Raw genomic sequence first — 19,744 nt, forward strand, 5'->3', positions numbered from 1 at the left:
CTACGAAGGATCAGACCACAAATACCAGGCTTTTGGAGCCACACTGTTTCTGTGAAAACTACTGAACTCTGCCCCTGGGGTATAACAGCAGCCATAGACAATTTGTAAACAATGAATGTGGCTGTGTTCTAATAAAACTTCATTTATTGACACTGAAAATTTGAATGTAATACGTCACAAAAATCTTCTGATTTTTTTTTTTGCAAACATTTTAAAATGTGAAAACCATCTCAGCTCACGGGTCATACAAAAACAGGCAGCAGGAGTCCAGTGGAGAAGCGCGACGCGGCAATCCTGTCCAGTCCTCCCTGACCACGGACCCCTGACGACCCCTGACCCCCGACCCCGCAGGGCTTCTACTGGCGGGGAAGGTGGCCCTGAAAGCTCGCCGCACTATGTCTCCCACGTCCAGGTCGCCGGCGGGCTTGGTGGCTCCAGCAGGCCCAGCCACGCACCGCTGCCTCTCTGCTTCCTATTCTGCCCCTCCTCAGATTCACTTCATCCCAGTCCGGGGCGAGTAGTGCTGGGGTTATGTCTTTATTTGACGAAAACGAACTGTTGCTGTTGCACAACCATTGGCACCTGTATTGAGGAAACATAACAACAAGCACGACACAGCCTCCGTGGCGAAAATTTTTTCTGCATTATCAGAGTGCAACATGTATATATGCAAATGCTAAAATGGTTTGACATCACGCTACATTTTATACTAAAAATGCTTTACTGTGAGTGGTCTGTAATTAAGCCCGATGAGACATCTAAGGAGCTCATACACATCCGTGGGCAATGTGGTTTGCTTATTCATGCTTATTGCATGTTTCTTTTTGAAAAACTAGTGGTGGACACATGGATCACATTTATACAGTTATAATAAATAAAGATTTGGGTTTTGGTGGGGTTTTTTTGTTTTGTTTTGTTTTGTTTTTTTTTTGGTCAATCTTAAAAAAAAAAAAACTGGTAGCAGTCCAGAGTCAACCACAGTTTGCTGAACACCTAAACAGATGAATTTTAGCAACGTTAATATCGACTTCTTTTAAAAAAGAAAAAAGAAAGAAAGGAAGTCCCAAAAAATTGTGTACAGAATGAGACTTTTTTTATGAAATTTAAAACAATTCAATTTTAAAACTTCATGTATTGCTTCTTTGTATGTGTCCTTGCATAATTCAATCCATTGATTACAGACAGAAGAACATTGTTTTAGCAGCCAGAAGGATCTCAGGTTACAAATCACACAAAAGTAATGGAATGACTATATGTACGTATCCTTTTTAGGAATATATACCATGATAAAATGAAAAGAACAGACATGTGAACCCAGGATTTGGGATGATGATGACCCCAGGTGATAGGAAGCAAGAAGAAGGGATTTGGGGGAGGAGGGATCCAAAACCTGGCTCTTGTTTTGGGTGGTGGGTTAGTGGGTACTTATAAATACATTAAAAATTCTAACTATATGAAAACACACCATACTTAGACCAATGAGAGTATGTAATGGAAAAAAATACGATGAATCAATCTCTATGCATCTGAGAATCACCAAGTAAGACCTAGGTACATAGGAGCAAAAGAACGTCGAGCAGAAAGAATCACGTGTGCAAGAGCCCTGAGGTAGGATTTGGAGAACTGAAAGTAGGCATCTAAGGTTGGCTCTAAAAGGGCATGAAGAGTTAGTCAGGGGCCAGCTCACACAGGGCCTTGGAGGTTTATTAAGGATTTGGGTTCATATCCTAAGAGCAATGAGAAACCAGTGAAGGGCTCTAACTAGAGTGATGTGAGCAGCTTTGTTGAACATGGCTAAGTATGGCTGCCGTGGGAAAGCCCATTCATCACCGGAGCATAGGCGTGGGTGCAGGGTATCTAGGAGACTGATGATGAGGTCACAGGTCCATTGTTTTCCTTATATCTGGGTGTCTGCTAGATGTTAATGGATTTTTTTCTCTGCTCACATTTTGCTGACTCTAACAGGTGAAGTGACCTTCACTGGACCCAGGGTTGGAACTGGTGGGCACAGGCAAATGATAAGTGACACTTTAACTTTAGTTTTGTCTTTTTCCATCACCCATGGTAGTGACCAGTTCTCTCCTCAATTACTTAAGAGCTGCTCATCACCTTAATGTACATGCTAATTTGGGGGAAAGGGGGACATAGTCTATACTTTGTATAAGGCCATGAAGAATGAGTAATACATGTTGTGGCAGCTTGAAATTATTTTATGAATCCCCGAAAGATAAAGGTTATGTTTCTAAACTAATCTATTCCTGTGGTCTGATGCCTTTTGCATTAAATTCAGTTGAGAGGCCTTTGATTAGATTACTTGATAAGATGGTTTTGGAGCTTTTGATTGAACTATGTCAGGAAGGCATGACTCAGGTTGAGTCTCTGCCCCCTTGCTGAGTCTGATATATCCCAGAGACAAAAAGGCAGACAGACAGACTTAGGAAAATGAAGCCGCCATATGTTTGATCCTGCCACATGAGAGGTTTTGCCCACAGCCGAGCTGCAAAGAGCAAAGTCCCCATGAGGTTCAAAAAGCTGAGTCCCAGAGAGACAAAGAGGAGTCCTGGCAAGAGACAAGCCTTATGTCAGGTTTGCCTATAGCTGCAGAAAGGAGAGACCTTGGTAGAGATCGGCAGCCATCTTGCTTTACCATGTGGTAGCTGAGTTGGAAGAGAAAGCACATTTTATGGTGCCTCGATTTGGACTTTTCACAGTCTTAGAACTGTAAGCTTTTATCCCAAATAAATCCCCTTTAAAAACGCCAACCCATTTCTGCTACTTTGCACTGGAAACCCTTTGGCAGGCTAAAACATATGTCCTCCCTATTAACATACTTCGACTTCTCGCAAAATCTTACCTATACCACAGTTGTGCTAAAAGTACTTGGCCCTCCTTTCTAGCCTGTTTTCTCTACACAGAGGCTCCACACGGCTTCTGTTGGTTCTACCCCAGGTAATTTCTTTCTGATCCCAACTTTCTCTCTTGAAAATGGGAAGTAATTGGGGAGGCATTTTTGTTCATTTTGTTATAAGTGCAAATTCTCTTTAGGAGATCTTCAACCTCAGTGGAGGAGAAGGAGCAACTGGTAAGGGTGCTGAGCTGGCTTAGATAAAAGGAATTCTGGTGGATGTAAACTGATATTTTGCAAAACAAGGAAAAGGAAAGCTCACCACATTTCAATGGCAAGGAGTTTGGGAATCTAGTGATACACTCTGGATTTTGGGTAGAGTAAACTCACCCTATAAAGAGTAAAACTGTTTCTAAGAAAACAGGTCAGCTAAGATGGAAGCTAACTGTTCTACACTCAGTGGCAATGGTCAAAACTCATCTATACTAATGCCTGGGGACATGGCAAATGTTTCAGTAGAGTTTCCCCTAAGGGAGACTTCGTGTCCTGAGAAAGAGGTTCTGGTGATGACTGGTAGATGGGTTCATCTGATGACTGGCAGAGGGGTTATTCCACGATTTAAGACCTGAAAGTCATATGTGCCCTGGGAGGTTAAGAAAGTAATTTAATGGCTCCTTTGAGGGCTAAAGAGACCCATGGGAGTTATGGTCATGGCCGATGGGGTTAACTACCAGGGCAGATGGCCCCTCTTTGGAAATGGTGTTTATGTGTGATGAATCTGGACTCAGATGGGATCTCCCTTCATAAGACTTTCATGCTAATGTGCTGGAGGTGCAGTTAATGTTGGGGTTTAAGATATATTTAGGGGATTTGAATCTCTGGACTGACAATGTGATAGCCAGATCCTGAGCCTCAACAGACTCCAGCACCTACAATCTGATTTATTGGACTTACCACACTCAGCTAAGATGGAGGTGAAGAAGGACAACCACCACACCATGGAGCCTAGAGTGATTACAACTGAAAATGGGAGGATTGCATCCAGCATCCAGGTGGAATCTGAGCCTCCTCTTGACATAAAGGTGCAATGGACACAACCAATCCAGTGTCCACATAGAAGAGGTGGCATTGGATTGGGAAAAGTGGACATAATGGACAAAGGGTATGGGGAAAGGCAGGAAGAGATGAGAGGTGGAGGCGTCTTCGGGACATGGAGCTGCCCTGGATGGTGCTTCAGAGGTAATCACCGGACATTGTAAATCCTCACAGGGCCTACTTGATGGAATAGAGGAGAGTATGGGCCATGATGTGAACCAATGTATATGAGGTGCAGAGGTGCCCAAAGATGTACTTACCAAATCCAATGGATGTGTCATGATGATGGGAACGAGTGTTGTTGGGGGGGGGGGAGAGGGGGGGTGGGGGGGTGGGGTTGAATGGGACCTCACATATATATTTTTAATGTAATATTATTACAAAGTCAATAAAAAATAAAAAAATTAAAAAAAAAAAAAAAAAAGAAAGTAATTTAGGGGAGAGGGGATTTTCTCCTACACTCCCACCCCAATCCCCAAATAGAATAATGTGTAAGACATAGACAAACACACTGGTCTTTGAGACACAGTGACATGGGTCAGTTGTTGCAGTCATGTTTCCAGGACCTTCTCACCTCATAGGACAGAGTCTAGGAGGACTTGAGTCTTCATCTTGTCCCCTACAGAAGGCTACACTAGCATAATCCAGTCTCCACACCTCTGGGAGGGAGCCTTGTTGGAGGTGACCAGGCAGTGATACCTAGTTGAGGAAGGGGTGTCTTTCCCACATGTAAGGCACAATACTATGCTGCCTTCCAACCCACACAGGACTCTAACCAGTCAAAGGGTCTATAATATGGGTGGGTTTGATGTTAGACCACAGCCTTTTCCCTTTATCTTGTCTGATGACATTCCTTGTTCACATTCAAATCCACTGATCACAGAGAGAGGGCTATTGTATTAGCAGCCACAAGGATCTCAAGTTTAAATTACACCAAGGTAATGAAATGTCAAGCTATTCCAGTCTTGTAACTTTCACTAGCTTATTACCTATCTCACACTGGTTCAGTTTATAATAGCTCTCCCTTGGTTACCCACAAAATCTCCCTCTCTCTTCAGGGCCCCAGTCCTGCAGCCCTGCCCTAATTCTCAGAGACATGCAGTACCTCTTGCTGGACCCAACTCTTCCTGCAAGTCCAGATTTGAGCTGCTTTCTCTGCAGTCCCCCAAACCCTGGCCTAGCTGCCCTCCCCTTCCCTGGACTCCACCCAGGCTCTCTTTATTAAGCTTTGCATCCCTGGGTCCTTTCTGTATGCCTAAACAAATTACTTTCAGCTTATGCTCCCTTCTTTCCCAATCTTTTCTAGCTGTCTTGCCTCTGGTCAAAGGTTGTATTAAAAGCTACTCTTAAAGCATTCTAGTTTGCATCCTGTCTGATTTTATTTCCTCTAAAGCTTCCTTTCTCTCTTCAGCCACACACCCAGGAGTTCACAAATGTGGGCCTCCACTGACTGACCAGGCTTGTAGACTCCATGACAACATGAGTGAGCTGAAGAGGGTATCATCTGCTTTGGTCCCTGCCCAGCTGAGAAGGAATCTAACCCAGTCTTCTGCCAGGGGCAGCAGCCCTGGGTGGCTCCTCATTCCTGTTCACATGGTGTGTTGGCTTTTATGGACCCCAGAAAATTATATGGGCCCTTTTGATTGGATTGGATTCATTTGGAGTCCTTTGATTGGATTGCTTCGTGAGGCATGACCCAGCATGGGTCTTGGTCCTCTTGCTGAAGTCCTTTATAAACAGAGGACTGAAGGCAGAGACACACAGAGAAAAGCAGCAGAGACAGAGAAACCCTGAGAGGCTGGAATCAGCCAAGTATAGACGCATGGACAGAGGCCCCGGTGAGGCTGAAAGAGACAAGGCCTGAGCTGAGCTCAGGGAGGAAGTGAGCCTGGAGGGAAAGGCAGAGACCAGCTGCCATTGTGCCTTGCCATATGGCAGAAGTCCAGCTTTGCCAGCAGTCAACCTTCAGTGAGACAGCATCTCTGATTATTTATGCCCTGATTTGGATGTTTTCACAGCCTCAGAACTGTAAGCTTTTAACCTAATAAAGCCCTGTCAATCAAAGAGGTACTGATGCAAAATACCAGAACTCTGTTGGCTTTTATAAAGGGTATTTATTTGGAGTAGAAGCTTACAGTGCAAGGTCCTAAAGAGTCCAAATCAAGGTACCATAAGAGATATTTTCTCACCCAAAGTCTGTTGCTGCATGTTGATGCAAGATGGTGGGTGATGTCTATGAGGGTTCAGCCTTCCTCTTCCTCTTCAGGCTCCATGGTTCCAGCTTCTTCCAATCTCAGCTTTAAGCTGGCATAAGGTTTGTCTCTGTCCTCGGTACCCATTTCTTTCCAGGTTGAGCTGCTCTGTTCTCTTCACAAGGTGAGCTGTAGACTATCAGTCTCATCTCTCTTCCCAAGTCCTCTGCCATTTCTAATGAGTTGTCTCTAAACCTCTGTTCTTCTCTATGTATCTATTTCCATAGAGTCTGTTTTATCAGCCCACCAAGGAGGTTGGGACCAACACTGAGTCACATACTAATGATGTGGTTGAATCAAAGCCCTAATCTTAACATAATTTAATCAGACATCTCAGTTGAATCTAATAGAATCAAAAGGTATCACACCCAGAAAAACAGGCCAGTTTACAAACACAGCCTATATTTCTTTTTGGAATTCATAAATAATATCAATTTTCACAACCCCTGTTATGAAAGGCACCCCATTTCTGGTATTTTGCATTGGCAGCCTTCAGAAAACTAAGACACATCATGGTACCATGTGGACCCTCCCTCCTGGCTTCAGCTGATTGGACCCCAGCCACCAAACTTCAGGGTGGCTGACCTGAGAAAGCTCTGAACAAAAGACTGAAGTTACAGCAAGGCCTCTGTCATAAACAGTTGATTGGGATACAGACTATTAGCATGTCGGCTGGTTGGTTGGTAAACAGCAGGAGCAAATGCAGGGAAATCCACAGAAAGGCAGCAGTTTGCAGATTCTAAGAGGCTGTGGACCCAAAGGCACTAGAAACCTGGGATGATCCCCAACTCCATGAGGCCCCATAAAGGGTCTTAGTTCCTTACCATCAAAAAAGCCAATCAGTCAGCTTATATGCACCCCATATATCTGTTTACCTTAATCTGGCAAGGAGATAATGAGTGTTTTGGTCCTATTAATTAGGGAAAAAAAACAACCTTGCCCTTAGAGTCAGTTGGCCTGGTTAATACAACTTCCCCATCATATGACTTCAAGTTCCTTAACTCAGTTACTTTGTCTGAACCATGGGGCACTTATCTGCCCTGCCCACTTCACAGGATTGTTATGAGGACCATGCAAGTTCACAAATATGGAATCGTCATCATCATTGTCATCATCTCATCCAACCTGTCATTTCCTAGATGAGGGCTCCAAGGCTCAGCAGGGGAAAGTGATTTGCAAAGATGGTCAACAAAGGGTTGACCGTCAGGATGTTGACCCCTCCCTCAGGCTAACTCTAAACCTGCCAGTTACTCTTCCCCAAGAGAAGAAAATCACTAGCACTTTGGGCAAAGCTGTCCTATTATCCTTACAAGACAGAGAATCTGCAGGAAACCTTTCAGTAAGGAAATGAAGCAATTTGTTTTCCTTACCAAGGAAAAGCCCTTATTTTCCTGGACAAGCATAAATGGTGAGAACAGGAAGATTGGTATGCATCACTGTCTACAGATTCCTCAGACTTCAGCCCCTTCAGCCACAGGTTCCTGGGAAGGCAGAGCAAGGTGAGGACTCAAATAAACAATCTGTATTTGGGAGGTATTACAGTTTGAGTCTCTTGTGGACCCTAGAAAATTATGTTCTTAAGCTAATCTGTGCATGTAAACCTATTGTGGGTGGGACCTTTTGATTAAATTGCTTCAGGTACAGACCTTTGATTGGATTGTGGGATCCAGGGTAGGTCTTAATCCTTTTACTGGGGTCCTTTATAAATAAGGAATAAAAAGCTGCAGACACAGAAAAAAGCTGCAGACTGAGAAGCTGAGAGAGATGGCCCCTGGGAGCCAAAAGTTGAAATCAACCGAACACCTGAGCTGAGAGGAAGCCCTTTTAGTCAGAAGCTGAGAGCAACAAGCCCGGAGGAGGGAGAGAGATGAACAGATGTTATCATGTGCCTGATCTCCCATAGCTGCAGGTCAGGGAGAAGGCATCTTCTGATGATGCCTTGATTTAGACACTTTCACGGCCTCAGAACTGTATGCTTTTCACCTAAAAATCCCCTTTGCAACAGCCAACCCATTTGGTATATTGCTTGGCAGCCTTTAGCAAACTGAAACAGAAGGTCCCACAGAGTTCAGCAGAACGAAGTGACTCTACTTAGGCATTTCCCCAAGCAACAATTCCCAGAGATTCCAGGCCCAGAGTTTTGAAATCTTTTCTCTGACACAAGGTCTAAAACTCAGATATTATACATCCTGAAATTCAGATCCTCTGCAAAACAGCTTATCTCAAAGCAATCTCATCTGCACTTCTTCATTGATTCCCTCTACCCACTCCAATTTGGATGTTTTCTGACATAAGCATAAAAGAGGATTTTTCAGAGAAAGGGGGCAGGGCAAAATTTAATCAGGCACCCACTCTGCTGCTTCATTTGATTGTCACAACAACTAGGTGTCCCAAATATTATCACCATTCTATGCCTGAGAACAGATACTTGTCCATGGGCTTACTGCTTGGAAGAGATGGTTTAGGATGCCAACCCAAGTATGTCAAAGCCTAGGCTGTCCCTGGAGCTTCTTAAACTTTCTTAGGATTTCTTTGGTGTATTTTTACCACTAATGAGAAAGACGCCTGAGCGAGCGCCAGGGTGTTCTGGTGGCACTGTAGACCCATGCCTGTGGCCTTCAGTCAGTAGGCAGCCTTCTTCCTAACCATTCTGTAGGCAAATCTTCTCACACTTCAAAGAGAGAAAATGATGCCCACTCCAAAATAATTAAGCAAACTGCGGCATAGGACAGAGCCGAGAACAGAAGCATGTGGCACACGCTTATGCGCAAGGCTTCCCTTCAGGGTGGCCTTGACCCAGTAAGGGGCGTCAGCTTTGTGGGGAACTCTTGGTCAGCTCCCAAGAGGTCAAAAGAGAGGACTGTGAAGGGTACTGCTGACATCCAGAGTAGTCCCGGATCCATGAGATATTCCCTAAGGTCAGTCTCAGTAAGGGAAGGAGCCAAATCTGTGCCTGCTTAATATATCCATCGGTTTCTAGCAATCACCACTTCTCTTTCCAGGTGCCTATAAATTAGTTATTAAACAGTTTCTTTTACTCCTGTTCTGAAAGCCATAACGGACAGCATTGCTTCAGCATTCGCCCCCTCGAAGCCCAGCATTCACCTGGACATGGGAGCCAGTCCTTTATCAGAGCAGAGTCTGTGACCTCACTTCAGAACATCAGTGGTAGACCAGGAGGCCAAAAGCAAAAAACCTCAGCTGGATAAAAACAAATTCTTCCTGAAACACTTTTTAAACTCAAAGAAAGTGCCAGAATGTTTGTAGCTGTACAGTCAAATGCAGCTCATGAAACATGCACAAGTGACCAATGGGAATCTCAGCGAGTGTTGCTCCAGCCAAGTGCTACAGTCTCAACAGCCCTCCTCCCTCAAGGTGAGACAAGGTTCTAGACAACGGGCCATGAGTACCACAAAGTACCTTGGGCCAAAGCCGGCTCCTAGGTGCTCATTAAAAATAGGTCCACAGGGAAGCAAACAGTCAGAGACCCTCAGTGGCCGGCATGCCACTCTCCACCGCTCTTACTGGGTTGGGAGGGGATTCACGGGGGAAGGAGCCTGATTCTGTTGCCCTTTGGCTGATTAAGCCCAGGTGCTCCATTTGTTTTGGAGTGCAAAAAATAAAACACACCAAGAGTTTAACACTTAACATTGCAGACAGGAAGCAAGGCCACTCCAGACACGGCAGTGTCTGAAATCTGAAGATCAAGACAGGCTTCTGCTCAAACAGGGACTGTTTCTTCCATGGCTGGAGCCCCTGCTGGTGCCTCATGATGGAAAAGGTACTTCTGCCTCCTCACTCTGGGCCGTTCAAGGCTCAGCTGGCAATAAATTACGCATTTTAGACGTACTTAGTCTGTCCTTTCTCCTTACATGTAAAAGCAGATGGTTTAAACTTGATCCCGGCCAAGCCGTCTCAAAAGAGACAGTCGTTGTAAATTGGCCATTAAAGTCTCTCTGAAATAAAGTATCCTTAATGTGCAGCAAGAACAAGGGTGGTAGAGGGACAGCCAAAGAAAAGAGTTGGGGAAAGAAGGGAGGATTTTGAGGGCAACAAGCGCCTCATTAAACCTAATTACTTTCCATTGCTTATTGAAACACAGGGATTGGAAGGAAATTTTGTAGTGGGGTTTTCTGCGTCCTTTGTATAAAAGTGACCCCCGGTCAGCTTCCCACTCCCTCCCTCTGACACACACTCATCATGTGCCTAATCTTACTTTCTGCTTCTCTCTCACATCAAGAGCTCTGGGAAGATTTTAAAAAAAAAATGAAGGAAATCTTCCTTTCCTTTCCTGATTTATTAGGAGACAGTGCCTCTTCTGTATTTTCACTGGTGATATGGGTCAGCAGAAAAATACAGTAGCCCATTGTATTAGGCAGGGTTCTCTGGGGAAACGGAATCAGCAGGAGATATCTGCCAATAGTATGAGATTTTTTACAAGAGTCTCTCATGTGACCGTGGGGACGCACAAATCCAGGTTCGGCAGGTAGGCTGCAAACCAGGGGCTCCAAGGAAAGTCCAATGAGGGTTCTTGACGAGTTTAGGGAGATAATGGCTGTCCAAAGACAAGCTGGGAAATTCTCTCTGAATGCTGAAGTCACTTCCCCTTTTAAGGCATTCAACTGATTGGATAAAGCATCACTCATTGCTGACAGCGGTCTCCCTGACTGATGTAGATATAATCAGCCATCTCTGCAGTAAAGTCACCAGTGACTAAAGTCCATAAATGTCCTTGTATTACAATTAGCCCAGTGCTTGCTTGACCAAACAACTGGGCACAATGACCTGGGCAAGTTGACACATTAGCCTAACCATCACACCCATCATATCCTTCAAAAGTCTCGCAGTCGATGTACACCACCTCTCTTTTGCTTGGGGACGCTGGAGAACATGCTGTGTTAGTAATGAGAGTCCCACTCAGAAGCAGGCAAGCTGTGCACTGGAGAGTCTCTTCTGACTGGACCTCAGTTTCCTCATCTGTCAAATGAGAGGAGAGAGAGGACACAACTACCTCTAAGACTTATTCTAGTTCCAGAATTACGGTTTCCATCAGTTCCCTCTCCTTAAGGAGGAACCTATCTCTAGAGCCTTTGATGTAAGCACTCTTTGACATTCCACTGAAGAAAGAAAATGATAGAATAAAGACTAGCAGGAAACAGGCCAAAATCTGACATGATGCATCCATTTCAGAGCCCTTGGTGGTAAGCATAAAAATCAACTTTATCAATTTAAGCAAGAAGACTTTCTTGGGTGGAATTAAAAAAAAAAATGATCCAGGCTTTTAGAAGGACAGGCCCAAGGGCAGATATGGAGAATTTCAGGAAATGGAGCCATGGACTGTCTCATTAAGCGGCTGATGTCAGAATGACTCATCTCCAGCTGCCTTTTATTCCTGATAGCTTCATGAAAATTCCAATTCCTGGCAGGGAAAAAAAAGCCTTTTTGGTCCAGCTGAGTTAAATATCTCTTCCTTTGGCTAGAGGGGCCAGTTCTGATAACTGCCAGCCCGACCAGTATCACAGGGAGAGAGAGGGAGGGAATTCCCTAAGGAAGGGATGTTGGCGCAGCATCAATAGATATCAACCTCAAGTGGTTATCATTAGACTATCATGATTTTTTTCCTGCTTTTTGACGCTTCTCTGTGACTTCTAATTCATTTAGACATTAAACTCCTACTGTTTTGTGATTAAATGTGTGTTATATGTGCGCATTCTTGAGATCAACTCTGAACTTTCTCTAACCTCTTAATATGTGCGTGGGTTAATCAGCGTTAATCAGAAGCTCTCTTTTCTAGCCACGGGTGTTCTGTTCAGCATAAAAATGCTCAGAGTCCCGGAGGTGGGAAGAGCATAACACTTTACAGGTAATAGGTGCTCAATCAATTTTGTTGAGTAAAAGTGAAATGGGACAAAGCACAGAAAGGGAAGATAAAGGCCACACCTGTCACATGTTGACCTGGAAGGTCCCTCCATCAACACTATTGCTCTACCCACTCTTGTAAAAGGAACAGCTAATGGAGCCACTTTGAGAAGTTTTCCTATCTTTAATTTGCGATTACAGAGAAACCAGATGCTAAGCATCCTCCTCACTTCACATCACTGTCTTACCCTTCAAATACAGCCTTATCTTACATGAGTAGGACCACTGTGTTGAATAAGGTCAACTGGTGGGCTATGATTGAAGAACATTTCTATTGGTTGACTCCTACTTACCTATTAAAATTTTTTCATTGGGGAAGTGGATGTAGCTTGGTGGTTGAGCACCTGTTTCCCATGTATGAGGTACCAGGTTCAATCCCTGATACCTCCCCAAAACAAAAACAAACAAATGAAAAAAAACCAACTCTCATTGGGAAGCAGATGTAGCTTGGTGGGTGAGCACCCGCTTCCCATGTACGAGGTCCTGGGTTCAGTCCCCAGGACCTCCTTAAAAAATAGGTTTTTTGGTTCACCAGGAGAGGCTTTCATCTGCCTCTAGATAAAAACTCAGCAAGTCGGTGACTTGTCAGTGTTCACTCTTAAATTACAGATAGCCCTGTGGTCATTGTAAGTCACAAAATTTGCCCTCAGTTCAGAAATTAAGTGTCCTACCCAAGCTAATCCACCCTTCATTCTCCATCGTCCCTCCCCACAGCCAGCCCCTGGGAAGGGGTGTGGTCACTTCTGTTCTCTTTTTCTGCTCAACTGCTCCCCCTTTCACTAGCTGCTATGTTGACTCTTGCCAGGGTTTGACAGGGGGGCAGAGAGTTAAGGGGACAGGACAATTCTCTTGTTTGAACGGGCTTGTACTCTCTGGGCCCAGCAGATGGTGAGAAATGATTCTCTGCTGGGCATCTCTGTGGATTCTTTGGTGGACCCCAGGCTGGGGTCCTCCAAATGGAGCTACTCAGATGTGGGCAAGGCTGTCCTGCAGGAGGATGCTCAGCCTCTCGCTCCCACCCCACCCTACCCTCCAGCCTCTCCTTTTCCAGCAGACAGCACTGCACCTAGGAGGAACTCTTGGACAGCACTGAAGGCAGTGACTCGAAACCCCGTATCCCGTCTGTCCGTAGGAAAAACTTACTCAAATCATTCTTTCTCAGCTCAGCCTTCGTGCCTCTATCCAGCCCCAAGCCATTTCATTTTCTGAGCTGACAGACAAGCCCAGTCTAACAGGGCATAGTATGGAATGCCTCCTCAGCGAGATAGGCATACACATCAAGCTCTGCACGTCGTCCTGCTGAAGAAGCTCACGCTCTCCAGTCTCAGTTTCTCCCTCTCCCTCTGTGTCTCTCATCTTGCATGAAGGAGGAGGCATCATCAGTGACCCTTCACAGGGAGGGGAAGATTCATGCAGGCTTTTGGGGGATGGGGGTGGAGCTCACACAAATGGAAGGAAACCGGTTCTTGAGCAGCTATGTTAAAGATTTCTCCTGGGGGATCTGTTCTTACATGCACTTGAGCAGTATTCTACATCTCGGTGAGAACTTCACCTTTAACATCCTGTTACACTCATGGACTCACGGCGCTTACACACATTACCTATCGCAGTGAATCCATACAGCATCCTTATGAGGTTTTCATCTCGATTTTAGAAATGAGGAAGGGAAGCTATGAGGTTTTCATCCCAAATTTAGAGATGAGGAAGTGATGTCATTTGCCTAAGGTCCTTCACTCAGCAGGCACCTGGGGGAGGAAGGATTTGAACCCATGTACTTTCTTGCTCTCTCCTCCTTTGCACCAAGCTGGCCTTCAGAGGGGAGGAAAAGTCTACCATATGAGATTCAATCAATTCCTAGTAAATAACTCTGGCCTTTTACTATATTAGGTCTTGGTAGGTCACACATGCTTCCCCTTGATTATGTATTAAGCAGTCATTTGGTGAGTGGAGCTGCTAGGTGCCCAGAAAACAAAAAATTGAGTCATACCCAAAATCAACCCTCAGGGGTCTCACACACTCAATCTAGAATTTAGACTATACAGGAGTGTCCAGCTTTAAGTAAACTCAGGATCCACATTTACATGAGACTAATGAGGAGATAAAACTATTTTATACTGTAAAAAGATTTACCTTAAGTTTCATTGAAAAGCAAATTTTCATGGGCAAAGAAAAAATGACTAAATGTACTGTATTAGTTCCTGGGGCAGTTTGAGATTATTTATGAACCCCAAAAAAGAAAAGGACTGTATTTGTGTGTTAGTTAGCCAAAGGGTGCTGATGCAAAGTACCAGAAATCTGTTGGTTTTTATAAAGGGTATTTATTTGGGGTAGAAGCTTACAGTTACAAGGCCATAAAGAGTAAGTTAAATGTAAACCATAATGTAAATCAATGACCATGGTTAGTAGCAATGCGTCAATATTTGTACATCATTTGCAACAAATGTACCACCAGCATGCAAATTGTTATTTTATATTTTTTATAAAATTTTATAAAAAATATTTTATAAGGGGGAAAGGGAGAGGATGTTGGGTATATGAGAATCTCCTATATTCTCTATGTGACTTTTCTGTAACCTAAAGCTTCTTCAAAGATAAAATGAAAAAAAATTAGACACTGGGGGAATAAATGGAAGAAAATGTCACTGTACATACGAGACAACAGATCTTACGGTGATGAAAGACATAATGCCAAAATTTATTTAGTTTATTTTCTTATTATTTCAAATTCTTTTTAATTTTTTGTATTTTGTCATTTTAAAAACTATAATTATTTCATTTTCTTATTAATTTTATTCAGTTATTTTGTTGGCTTCATTTTTTAAGAAGTTTTGGATCACAAAGGATTACAACAATGGCAGGGGAGAATCATTGGTACAGGGTTTCAGGTGATGAGGGCTGTGTGGGAGTAGGTTCACCTGAGACATAACTATAAGTTATATGCAAGAGTTCAAGTGTTATGGGACATTGTAACAAGCTGGGTGGAGATCCACACAATAACCGAAATAATATCAAATTCCCATCCTGGGGAACTCTGCCACATTCTCTAAGGGGACAGCAAGAGTCCCTCAAGTATAGGGAGAGTGACTAGTGAAGGAGGATGGACCATTAACAGGTCCTTCATATGGATGATGTACTTATGAACCTTTACTTTTGAATTGAAATTTGGCATATTATTATAGATGCTCTAAGAGTTACTTCCTGAGAGCCTACTTGTAGCTTAAATGTGGCCTCTGTCTAAGCCAAACTCACTACCTTCCCCCCGGCATGGGACATGACTCTTGGGGATGAGCCTTCCTGGCACCAAGGGATTACTACCAAGCACCAAGTGGCAATGCAATGGAAAAAGACTTTGATCAAAGGGGAAGAAGGGTAAAGACAAATGAGTTTATATGGCTAAGAGACTTCAAAGAGATTCAGGAGGTCATTCCAGAGGTTACATCTATATACATCTCAGCAGGATCTCATTGACTATCACAGTAAACATTGCCTCAAATAGCAGGACTCCTGAAGGTGCTGGCAACATCCAGACACTATAGGCAGGGCTGACAGCCCTACTTTGGAATTTATGCTCCCCAGTGTGACAGAATTGGACTCAGTTGTTGTTTCCCTACACATGGCTCTTCTTCCCCTTATATTTGGACTGATAGTTAGTACTAGAGTTGATAGTTTTATGTCCAAGAGACTTAAATCTTTGGGCTTTCCAGTTGGGCCCTGAATCTCAGCAGAGTTGCAACACGTTCTCTCCAGTTCATTGGACTCACCAGGACAACTGACATGGATATGATGATGGACAATGACCATCCAAAGGAACAGAGAAAGTCTGCAAATGCAAGCAATAGTCCCCATGGGGCTTAGTCCCATGGGATCTGTATTAGTCAGCCAAAGGGGTACTGATGAAAAATACGAGAAATTGTTTTGTATGAAGGGTTTTTATTTGGGGTAGGAACTTACGGATACCAGGCCATAAAGGATAAGTTACTTCCCTCACCAAAGTCTATTTTCATGTGTTGGAGCAAGATGGCTGCTGATGGCTGGAAAGGTTCGGGCTTCCTGGGTTTCTCCCTTCCAGGGTCTTGCTTCTCTCTGGGTTCAATGTTCCTTTTTCTCAGGGTTTTCTTCTTCCTGGGCTCAGGGTTCCTCTCTTTATGACACTGGTTTCTCTTTCCTCTGTGAGCTTACTTCCTGGGGCTCCAGCTTAAGGCATCAGCATCAAACTTGAACATCAAAAAACCCTCAACTTTGTCCTTTGCCGTGGCTTTTATCTGTGAGTCCTCACCCACCATAGGGTGGAGCCTAATGACATGGCCTAATCAAAGCCCCAATCATAACTCAATCATGCCCAGGTACAGACCAGATTACAAAATAATCCAATATCTAATTTTGGAATTCATAACCACGTCAAACTGCTATAGGATCCAAGCCCCTCTCAATTAAAGGAGGTATGGGCATCAATATCCCAGAATCCTCAGTATGGGGAATAAATAATGGACTAGAGTAGACTTACAGTTATTCTACTATAGACATTATTATTCTAGCAATGGAAGAACTTTTATCATTGACGTGGAGGCAGTGGTCACTGGAGGTTCTGAGGGGAAGGAAAGGAGGAAAATAGGTGTAATATGGGGGCATTTTGGGGACACTGGAATTGTCCTGAATGACATTGCAATGACAGATACATGCCATTATATATCTTGTGATAACTTACAAAATTGTGCAGGAGAGACTTTAAACTATAATGTAAACTATAATCCACTCTTAGTAGCAATGCTCCAATATGTGTTCATCAATTGTAACAAATGTACCACACTGATGAAGGATGTCGTTAATGTGGAAAATGTGGGAGGGGTAGGGAGTGGGACATATAGGAATCCCCTACATTTTTTATATATTATTTATGTAATCTAAGTATCTGTATTAGACAGCCAAAGGGGTGCTGGTGTAAAATACCAGAAATTGGTTGGTTTTTATAAAGGGTATTTATTTGGAGTAGGAACTTAGAGATACCAGGCCATAAAGCATAAGTTACTTCCCTCATCAAAGTCTATTTTCATGTGTTGGAGCAAGATAGCTGCTGACGTCTGCCAGGGTTCAGGCTTCCTGGGTTCCTCTGAGCTCAGCTCCTGCTTTCTCCATAGGACAGCTGTAGACTATGAGGCTCTCTAGGCTTTGCCTCTCTCCATAAGGTCAGCTGTAGACTATCAGGCGAACAGCTCTGTCTCGTTCCCTGGGGCTCCATCTTAAGACTTCAGCATTAAACTCCAACATCAAAACTCCAACATTAAGAACCTCTAACTCCGTCTTTTGTCATACCTTTTATCTGTGGCATGCCCTTGGTGAATGGGGACTCAATGTCCTAATGACATGGTCCAATTAAAGCCCTAATCATAACTCAATCAGGTCCAGGTACAGACCAGATAACAAACATAATCCAATATCTATTTTTGGAATTCATAACCATATCAAACTGCTATAGTATCTATAAAATGTAAGAATTTTTTTTATTTACTATGAGTCAAAATCAGCAGGGAAGTTAAGCATGAGAGATGGTAATACATCAGACTAAAAAGGCGGGGGGGGGGCGGGGGGGGGGGGCCTAAGTTACTTTCCTCACCAAAGTCTGTTGTCACATGTTGGAGCAAGATGGCTGTCGGTCTCTGCAAGGGTTCAGGCTCTCTGCCCTGTCATTTTCTGTGTGAGTGTCCACCCACCAAGGGGGCAGGAATTCAACGTCCTACTGACATGCCTGAATCAAAGCCCTAATCTTAATTTAGTCAATGAAAAGCAAAACCTCTGAATTTAATACAATCGAAGGGTATCGTACCCAGAGGAACAGACCAATTTATAAACATAATCAATATTTCCTTTTGGAATTCATCAATAGTATCAAACTCCCACAGTTTGTAAATTGGTCTTTTCCTCTGAGTGTGATACCCTTTGATTGTATTAAATCCAACGATTTTAAGCTGACTAGATTAAATCAATTTAGGGCCTTTGATTTGACCACTCAGGGTTGAGTCCCCACCCCCTCGGTGGGCTGATATAAATGAACATTCACTCAAGAAGACATACAGAAGAGAAGAGAAAAGTGAACTTGGTCATTTCAGTCCTGCCATGTGACAGAAAGGAGAAGACTAAAAGAGCTAATGCTCCAGGATGAGAGACAAGCTCCATGCCAGCCTACAGCTGAGAGCAGAAGAAGCTGGGACCATGGGACTTTAAGAGGAAGAGGGCCCGAAAGACCAGGAAGAGATACAAAACGGCTGCTGAGAATGCAGATAAAGTGGAAGATGACTGAAAGCAGAAAAGAGGACGTTACAACGAGAGCTATGAACCACACTGGACAAGATTGAGGAGATGGAGATGACCAACAGCCACCCGGCCAAGCGGCTGGAGAAGATGAAAGCCAACAGGACGGGCGCTCCTGGCCCAGCAGTCGGAGGCCGCTGGGCAGCCTGTGCCGCTCCTTGAGCCTCACCCACAGGGACTGACTGTTTTTGTCCATCGACACAAACCCCTTTCAGTACTGTCATTAAAATAGCCACCTTTGTATTTTATAACTTATGAGAGAATGAAACAGGTTTGAATCTTCGACATGTGGCAAGAGACTTTGGTGAGAAAGTACCTCCTACGGTACCATGAGCTGGACTCTTTAGGGCCCTGTAACTGTAAGCTTCTACCCCAAATAAATAAACTTTATAAAGCCAACAGATTTCTGGCACTTTGCATCAGCACCCCTTTGGATGACTAATACAGTGTCCTGGCACTGTTATGGCAGAAAGGACATGGCCTAAAACAGCAATATACTGCCTCCGTTTTGAATGCTAGGAGTCTGAAATCGAGACATCAGGGGGGCCATGCTCCCTCTGAAACCTACCTGAGAGAATCCGTCGTTGCCTCTTCCAGCCTCTGGTATTTGCGGGCAGTCCTTGGTGTCGTTAGCTTGCAGCTGTGGCATTTCACCCTCTGGCTCAGTCCTCTCACTCCTGTGTCTCTTCTCCCCATTGTGAGGAGACAGTCACGTTTGATTAAGGACCCACCCTACTCCACTATGACCTCAGTTCGACTTAACTAATTCTATCAGCAGTAACCTTATTTCCAAATACTCACAGGTGCCCAGGATTAGAATTTGAATACACATTTTGGGGAACACATAATTCAACTCATACACCCTACCAAGGTCCAATAACCCAAACATATCTGCATACAGCCAGGGCAGCCTCTGGGGCGATCGCTACTTCCCTTCCCTCCTCTCCGACCCCACGGTGGGTGGCAGGACCCTACTCCAGCTGGCCTTAAAGATAGAGGAGTCACTCTGGAAAGAAGCTGCTGGTCTTGCTCCAACAGGGCCGGCTCACAGGGGCCCTTGGGATAACCTGCTGTGTGGAGAACCTTCACAAGATGGCTTGAACTTTCTTTCCAAGTGATTGATGTCAGTATTTTTTTCCTGAAAGGAGGGACCGTTGCCAAAAAAAGTTGAAAGTCTGGCTAGCTTTTAAGGAATTTGCACTTTATTTTTCCCCCTGTCAAAGACTTCACCAAGGTGGGGGTTTTATAGAAACAGCAGAGAGCAGTGAGTTAGGAGATTTTAAAGAAAGAGAAGAAGAGGTAAAGGAGTAAAGGGGAAGGAAAATGG

General features: G+C 44.0%; 1 long non-coding RNA gene across 1 annotated transcript in view; it reads right to left on the reverse strand.

The window, feature by feature from the left end:
- Positions 1 to 19,093, reverse strand: part of LOC131276584 (uncharacterized) — a 34,271-nt gene extending 15,178 nt beyond the window's left edge. The window contains exon 1 of the long non-coding RNA XR_009184046.2: positions 18,986 to 19,093. This is a non-coding gene — a long non-coding RNA (uncharacterized lncRNA). The remainder of the gene's footprint in view (positions 1 to 18,985) is intronic.
- Between the last annotated feature and the right edge of the window lie 651 nt (positions 19,094 to 19,744).

Source organism: Dasypus novemcinctus, chromosome 29, assembly GCF_030445035.2.
Source record: "Dasypus novemcinctus isolate mDasNov1 chromosome 29, mDasNov1.1.hap2, whole genome shotgun sequence".
Lineage (NCBI taxonomy): Eukaryota > Metazoa > Chordata > Mammalia > Cingulata > Dasypodidae > Dasypus > Dasypus novemcinctus.